Genomic DNA, 9,247 nt, shown 5'->3' with positions numbered 1-9,247 from the left:
AAGGCTTGAGAACTTGAGGCTTTCTGTTTTTCTTGGTTTGCAGGTGAGGGAGAGATGAGAGAGGGAGAAAGTTTAATCGGCTAAGGATAAGAAAAACCGAAAAGGGTCACAGAGAGAGAGACAGCGTGTGAGACTACTAGGGAGGGAAATTGAATTTGTTCCAAAAAAGTGAGCGGGAAAACATTTACCACGAAAATCTGTGTGAGATACATATATATTTACCACTAATATCCGTGTGTATTTATTTCGGTAATATATAACTGTCATGTTAATTATTGTTTACACGGAATTCTGTCTCTATTCTATTTTTTCACACGGAATTTAGTAGCTAATTTTTCTTTTCACACAGATATCCGTGTCTACTTTTCACACAGATATTCGTGTGTTGCTCATTTCACAGATAATTCTGTATTAAAAACTTATAGTAACGGAATTCTGTAGCTAATAGAGTTTTTCACACGGAGTTCTGTAGCTAATAGAGTTTTTCACACAGAATTCTGTAGCTAATGGTTCTTTTCACACGGATTTCCGTGTTAACATTTCACACAGATATCCGTGCGTGTTACTCATTTCACACAGATGTCTGTACCAAAAACCGGTCAACCCTTTAAATGCTTCTACTTCCCTAAGGGGAGCCGACCCTTGAGGAGATAAAATTTCAGAAATTTTTACATTAGTTAATATAGCTTCTACCCATGAGAGCATGAGAGTTTACAGATCAAAAAAATAAGTTACGAGTGAGCGGTTATGAGCATATTAGTTTTATGTAGTATTTAAAGTTTAGGGTTGACCTACTAGATCAAAACCCAAACGAAGACGAAAATAGCTGAAATTTTGAACACAACCATTTATTCTTATCATGATAACATCCTACGGTCGATTTTGATAAAGTCTATTTCCTACGCATTGTTGCTTATGGAAGGTATACTTTTCATTATAACTAATAAACTAGTTATACCACATTAGTAGACATATAAGAATTTTGTGCAATCTAAAAAATAAAAATTGAAAATTGATAAATTTAACATTACCCATCTATTTATAGCGTATTAATAGGTATTGTGTAAAAAAATTAACCCGATCTGCCGTTATTTTGACATGAAATAAACCGGTCAACCCTTTAAACGCTTCTACTTCCCTAAGGGGAGCCGACCCTTGAGGAGATAAAATTTCAGAAATTTTTACATTAGTTGATATAGCTTCTACCCATGAGAGCATGAGAGTTTACAGATCAAAAAAATAAGTTACGAGTGAGCGGTTATGAGCATATTAGTTTGATGTAGGTATTGTGTAAAAAAATTAACTCAATCCGCCGTTATTTCGATATCAAATAAGTGATCAACCTTATATACACCTATACTTTTTCACACGGAATTTTGTAGCTAATTGTTCTTTTCACACGGATATCCGTGTGAAAAGGTTTTAGTTTTTACACAGACATCCGTTACTGATATTCATTTCACACAGAAATCTGTACCAAAAACTTATTGTAACGGAAATCCGTCCCTCCATAAATCACATAACATAAAAAATTAACGATTTCTAAATAAACTAATTTATAATACGTACAGAAATCTGTCTGAAATACATTTTTAGCAAATGTAAGATGTCCGTGTGTTATCCTTTTTTAGTTATACCACAACAGTATCCACAGTAATCTGTGGGAATATTCAAATATTGAGCGGGAATAAATTGATTAGCCCGCCCTTATTTTTTGAAAATAAATAATTAGTCATTAGCTTTTATTTTTATTGATAATAATTTTCTTTCAGGTTATTTTGCCACATAAATCCGTGTGAAATACTTATATGAGAACAATGGCCAAATTTGATCAATCTGCTAATTATAAGCAGAATAACCACGGAAATCCGTGTGAAATACTTACACATTTGCAACTGATTTCCGTGTGTATTTACCTCGGTAACCACTAACTATCATGCTAATTGTCAGTTGATTATTTACACGGAACTCTGTGTGTAGTGTCATTATTCACACGGAAATCTGTGTGTAGTCCACTTTTTCACACGGAATTCTGTAGCCAATTGTTCTTTTCACACAGATATATGTGTCAATATTTTCACACGGAAATCTGTGTGTATTACTCATTTCACACAGAAATCTGTATCAAATACTTATTGTAACGGAAATCTGTCCCTCCTTAATTCACATAACAAAAAAAAATTAATTATTTCGAAATAAACTAATTTCTAATACATACAGAAATCAGTGTGAATTGATCTTCACACAGATATCCGTGTAAAAATATTTTACCGTTTACACAGACATCTGTTACTACTGTTTATTCACACGGATTTCCGTCGATATTGTTATTGTATAAATTACTGTGAGCCTAATTATGCTCTTTTCACACGGATATCTGTGTCAACATTTCACACAGATATTTGTGTGTTACTCATTTCACACAGAAATCTGTATCAAATACTTATTGTAACGGAAATCCGTCCCTCCATAATTCACATAACATAAAAAATTAATGATTTCGAAATAAACTAATTTATAATATGTACAGAAATCAGTGTGAATTGATTTTCACACAGATATCCATGTGAAAATGTTTTAGTTTTTACACAGATATCTGTGACTATTGTCTATGCACACGGATTTCCGTTGATATTGTTATTGTATAAATTAATGTGGGCCCGATTATGCTCATTTCACACGGATTTCTGTTACTATTTCTATTTCACACGGATATCTGTGGCTTTTAACTACAGTAAATCGTGTGTGTTGTTATTTTGCTAGTAGTGAGTACCAAACCGAGAGAGATATATTGGTACGGTATTGGTACTGAATTTTAGACATATACGGTATACCGTACCGAACTGTATATTATATATATTATTTATTTATTTAAATAAATTTTATATATATCGATCTGAACCGTTGATTATTATTAGTTTTATTTCATATTAAATTATAACCGTTCGATTTTAAATTTTCCAAACCCTAAAAGGGGGGTTAGATCGAGCCCTCTCTTAGTCTCTCATTCTCTCATACCCGAACCCTCTCCGCCTCGGCGCCTCTCTGAAGGAATTATGTCCTAAAACAATCATTTTGATGTAATTATTATTAATCAAAAGGGCAAGTTTATTGTTCATTGCTTATATTTAATATTTGATTGAACAATGTCCAAGGAATATGAGTTAAAGAGAAAGTAATCTAAAGAGTTAGATGTGTGAGACCTTTACTCTTTCACACTCTTATCCTAAAAGGTTCCTAGTCATAGGATTATCACTTGGACATTGATAATCCGGAAAGACTAGCACATACTATGTATGCTCAATATGGAGGATGATATGTCTCTTGTCATTTGTGTAGAGACACTAATACAAGTATGTGGGTGCTCTTAACTTAAAGAGTACACTGAACGCGATCATTAGAGTTCTTGTATGGAGTCTTACTTACATGTCAAACTTGAACTCTAAATTGCAATAATACAAATTAGTCCTTTGACCTGAGACACCATAGTTGTCTTATGAGTGAATGGATTATCTCTTGATGATGCAATAACATTGTGTCCCTTAATGGATATAATAGATGCATTCATTGGTATAATCAATTCGGTCATGGAGACATGTGAGTGTACAATAAGGAATCTCTATCCTTAAGTAAATAAGGTGTATGTTCAAAGATGTGATTCAATGAGTCTTTGGCCAAAGCATTGAATGAGATTAAAAAGGAGTTTTTAATCACATTCTAAGAATCACATAAGAATGAAAATCACATTAGGGGATTGACATATCAATTCCATACCCCGATGATGTGATTTAGAACATAGTGTTAGAGAAGGACCGTATTGTATTGTAATTCCAATTGAATAGGTTCTTTGTCATTCTACATTAACTAGGGTAGTCATGATATGTTGCAAGACGTCACTCATGACTTGTGAAGTCCCCGAGGATTAATAAACATTTATAATCCTAATAACAAGGGAGAATCAAAAATGGAGTTTTTGATTCGTAAACAAAATAGAATGGTTTCTATAAACTTCACTGCCTTGTTAGTTAGAACCTAAGAGATCGCACACCATATAAGTGGATCCTTGAGATTGTATATGAAGAAGATTAAACAAGAGTTGGTTATGACCAAATAATTAATTAGATTTATTATTTGGACATAATTAGGTTTTTCGGGTAAAACCGAACCTATTGGGCCTAAACGATTGTCGGGCTTTTCGTGTGGACTTGGGCTTCACTAAATGAGATTTAAATGAAAGCCCAAGACACATTTTTAGTGCCCAATAACAAGTATGGACCAGCCAAAATATTGGCTTTATGAAAGTCAATATTTTCTTTTAGTAATTGGAGTTATTTCCTATTATATAAAAGTGAAAGCATGGACAAAGAGAATAAGAGTGTCTCCACACTATTATTTTCAGATTTGAGATAGAGAGAGAGAAAGAGTTCTTTCTTGGTCCATTACAAAATTAAAGGAAAGAAGAACACTTGCATAATTTCTTCTTTTCTTTCATCTTTCTTCATCTCTTGATTCACTTGGTGAAGATCCTTAGAGGCCATATCCTTTTGTGGCTTTACTTGTTACATCAAAGAGAAGATTACAAGCACAAGAAGGAGTACAAGAAGGAGTTCTTAATCCAAGGTGCTTCAAGGTGGAGGAAACACACACAAGGAGAGATCAAGGAGAGGAACTTTGGTGGTTCACTTGGATCGGATTAAAATCACGCTCCAAGGGTGAGTAGAACATAAACTCCCTCTTTGTTCTTCCTTACTATGCATGCTATGTTTATATACATATCACAATAAGCCAAGATCATGGGTTAAAGGAATGGATTTTATGTTTAGTTAGTAGTTTAATGGTTAAACTAATTCCGCACTAATTAAAAAGTTTTGAAATCCATCCATTCCTTCAATTGGTATCAGAGCCATTGGCTTAATTTTGATATGTTATAAACATGGCTAAGTATGTTGGTTGATGTGATTTTCTTAAGCTTAGAGTAATATGTAATTTAGTTCATAAAATTTGCTTTATCATAAAAGTTATGAAGCATGTGATGTAAGGTAGATTTTATGATAGCTAGAAAAAGTTTTCTAGAAATTACATGTAAGAAGTGGTTTAAGTTTTATGAAACTTTGATGCATATGAGATATGTATTAAGGGATTCTATATGTTTCTTAATTAAGGTGTTAATCTTAGAAACATATTAGATTATATATGCCTTAGGGTATGCATGATTTTTGGCTTCAAAGATGAAGTAAACAAGTGTTCAATGGAAGAACACAAAGCTGAAATTTTATTTCCAGCTTTGGAACATGTCTAATCTAGTTATGAACTAGCTAATTTTTCATGGTGTTTGTTTTTCACTTTTGATCCATAAATTCATGCATTCAAATTTACCTAATAGTTAATGATGACATAAAATCATTTCCATGTTTCCCTCACCAAAAGGTTGGTAGAGTTAGTCATCTTTACTATTAGTTTCTCTAAATTACTCACCAAAAGTTGGAATGAGATAAAAGACATGTCTCCCTAAATTATGAGATAAAAGACATGTCTCCCTAAATCACTCACCAAAGGTTGGTGAATCATGATGTAAAACATCATCCCCTAAATCACTCACCAAAAGTTGGTGATGCATGATGTAAAACATCATTCCCTAAATCACTCATCAAAAGTGAAAAGTTGGTGATGCATGATGTAAAACATCATTCCCTAAATCACTCATCAAAAGTGATGTGAGACATCATCCCCTAAATTACTCACCAAAAGTTAGTGTTGCATGATGTAAGACATCATCCCCTAAATCACTCAATTAATTTACTTGCATTAAATTAAAGTAATTTAGTGGTTAATTTATTTTGAATAAGTTAATTATGCTTGTTTAATTAACCTTATTAATCTTGATTAATTAAAGGATGATTATGGACTATGGCCTAATATAATTGAGCATGAGATTGGCCGACTATTCATTTTGAATGAATGTGGTTATGTAATTAAAGTAGTTAATTCATTTGGGCTATGTAATTAAAGTAGTTAATTCATTTGGTTGTGTAACTAAGTAGCTTATTTAATTTATTCAAGTTTAATTAAATTAAATGGGAGCTTGTATGCCCCTCATCCACTCTTGTAATCGAAGATGGAGGCACATGAGGATGATCCAAAGAAGAAGTTTGAAGTCATCAAGCCTTGAAAGGAGTTCAAGTGCAAAGTGTAATAGTTTAGCTTAGTTATTTAATTCTCGTAATCGTTACGCGTAATTAAAATCAACCACCCAAACATAACCTTGATCCAACATATTGGCTCATGTTGGATCAAACAACAAGTCCATAATCATCCTATGTGACCTATTATAATTGCATGTTCATTGCACTTGATCAAGTAATTTTATATTTCCCATGATTCCATTTGAAAAATGTTTTTGATGAAATCAAATTGTTTTCTGAAAACAATTAGTGGGAGTATTTTATTATAGATCAAGTATAATGAATGTGTGATTGCATTAGGATCAAAGCAAATGCAATGTGATTGTTATTAATGAGATTATTAAAGATGAGACCTTAAAATTCCCTCAAAGTGATATTAAGTTGAAAAAACGAAGAAGTCATTATGAATGCTTCTTTGTGGCCTTCCAACATTGTAATCTCCTAGTAGATGTTCTTGCATGTGAATATCATTCCGAACGGAGGTATTTCTTGCTAGGAGCATTGAAGAGAGGTTATTCAACATTTGATGTTGTAAGGTAGGGACAAATCTTGGTCAATATTCTATTATGATGAGATTTAATTTTTGATCTCTATACTTACATGAGATGTTGGGTATAGCTTAACTAGAGTAATTTATCAATATCCTATTATGGTGAGACTTAATTACTTTAGAGGCCAAAGTTATGGATATTCACATTTGATGTGATTGGATAAGAGTATCCTCTCATGGAAATTAAGTTGACTTATAGTTCTATTATGATGCGGTTGGCTTAATGAAAATGAGTCTTCCATACTCACTAAGAGTTTTAATTTATACTCTCGAATTCCTTTGAGGGATTTGGAATTTGTTAAAATAGTGAGAGGGTGCCATTTGATTCTTAAGACCCGAGTCACTTGGTTTTAAAATCAATCTCACTTCTTTTATTTTATGTTATGTAGACTGCAATATGTCAGGACATCCTATCACCAAAATTCTCAATGAAAATCGTCTTGAGGGCCCAAACTTCAATGACTGGCTCCGCAATTTGAAAATTGTATTGACATTCGATAAGATCGCTTATGTCTTACAAAATGCACCTCCTCACACTCCATTGGCTCAAGATGCAACCGATGAGCAACGTGTTGCTTATCAAAAGCATAAGGATGATGACACGCAAGCTAAATGTGTTATGCTTGCATCCATGAACTCACAACTTCAGAAGTAACATGAGAATATGGATAGCGCCAGTTCTATATTACTTCATCTCACTGAATTGTTTGGTGAGAGAAATAGAAATGTGCGCTTCACAGTAGTCAATGAGCTTGTTAAGACAAAGCATGTGAGGGGTGCACCTGTTCATCAACATGGTCTAAAAATGATAGGCCTTATTGAGCAAATTCAAGACCTTGGATTTGCACTTGATGCGGAGCTAGCTCAAGATCTTCTTCTTTCCTCCCTAGATGATTCATTTTCTCAGTTCATAATGAACTATAATATGCAACAAATGGATCATACTCTTTCTGATCTTCTCAATATGCTGGTAACAGCTGAGAAGCAAATTAAGAAAGAGAGTGGGAGTGCGGCTATTATCGCTTCTTCTTCATCCAGTAAGTCCAAATGTAAAGGCAAAGGGAAGAAGAAACAAGTGATAAAGCCTAAGGGAGTAGTCCAAAAGAAGAAGAAGAAGGAACAAAAGGAACCAAAAGGTATTTGTTTCTTTTGCAACAAAGATGGGCACTGGAAGAGGAATTGCAAAGCTTATCTTGCATCCTTGAAGAACAAGTCTTCAACAGAAGGTATGATCAATGTGATTGAATCAATATTTACAGTTAATAATACTTCCACTTGGATAATTGATTCAGGTGCATCCCACCATGTTTGCACTTCGTTGCAGGACCTAGTGGGAGCAAGGAAGCTTAAAGCTGGAGAAATTTCCCTACGTGTAGGAAATGGCACAAGAGTTGATGCCAAAGCCGTGGGGACTTATATTTTGAAGTTACCATCAGGAGATACATTGGAGTTAAATAATTGTCTTTATCTTCCTATATGTATAAAGAACCTTATCTCCATCTCCATGCTTTTGAAGGATGGTTATAGAGTAGTTTTTGATAAACTAAGTGGTTTTGTATCTATTAATGAACGCATGATATGTCATGCTAATATTATTGATGGTCTCTTTCATCTAGCTTTAGATGGTAGTATTAACTGTATGAAGGAAAATGCTTTGGGATCTAAGAGAACTCGAGAAACGGTTAACCCCATTAAGATGTGGCACCTTAAACTTGGTCATATTAGCCAAGATAGAATTCACAAATTATCCAAAAATGGATACTTAGAGTCATTAGGATCTGATCCTATGCCTACTTGTGAGTCTTGTCTAAAAGGAAAAATGACCAAGTCACATTATGGTGGACAAAGAACAAGAGTTAAAGAACTCCTAGGCCTAATACATACCGATGTATGTGGTCCCATGTCCACTATTAATAGAGGTGGATTCTCATACTTCATAACCTTTACCGATGATTATTCTCGGTTTGGTTATTTATACCTTATGAAGAACAAATCTGAAGCCTTTGAAAAGTTCAAAGAATTTAAGAATGAAGTTGAGAAACAAACCGACAGAAGTATTAAGGCTCTAAGATCTGATCGAGGAGGCGAATACTTAAGCAATGAGTTTATTGATTATCTCAAACAAGAAGGCATTGTTTCTTCATTAGCTCTTCCTGGAACACCACAACTCAATGGTGTCTCTGAAAGGAGAAATCGAACTTTGTTAGACATGGTTCGTTCCATGATGAGCTATACTGATTTACCTATATCCTTTTGGGGATATGCACTTCAAACAGCAATTTATTTGTTGAATAAAGTGTCTTCCAAGTCCGTCCCTCTTACACCATATGAGATGTGGCATGGGAAGAAACCAAGTCTCAATCATATTAAGATTTGGGGTTGTCCAGCTTATGTCAAAAGACTAGAAGCAGGCAAGCTTGAAGCTAGATCAAGCAAGTGTTTATTTGTGGGATATCCTAAAGATAGTTTAGGATATTATTTCTATCAACCTGAAGAACAAAAGGTGTTTGTTAGC

The sequence above is a fragment of the Rosa rugosa genome, chromosome 6, assembly GCF_958449725.1.
Source record: "Rosa rugosa chromosome 6, drRosRugo1.1, whole genome shotgun sequence".
NCBI classification, from domain to species: domain Eukaryota; kingdom Viridiplantae; phylum Streptophyta; class Magnoliopsida; order Rosales; family Rosaceae; genus Rosa; species Rosa rugosa.
This window is presented reverse-complemented; position numbering follows the sequence as displayed.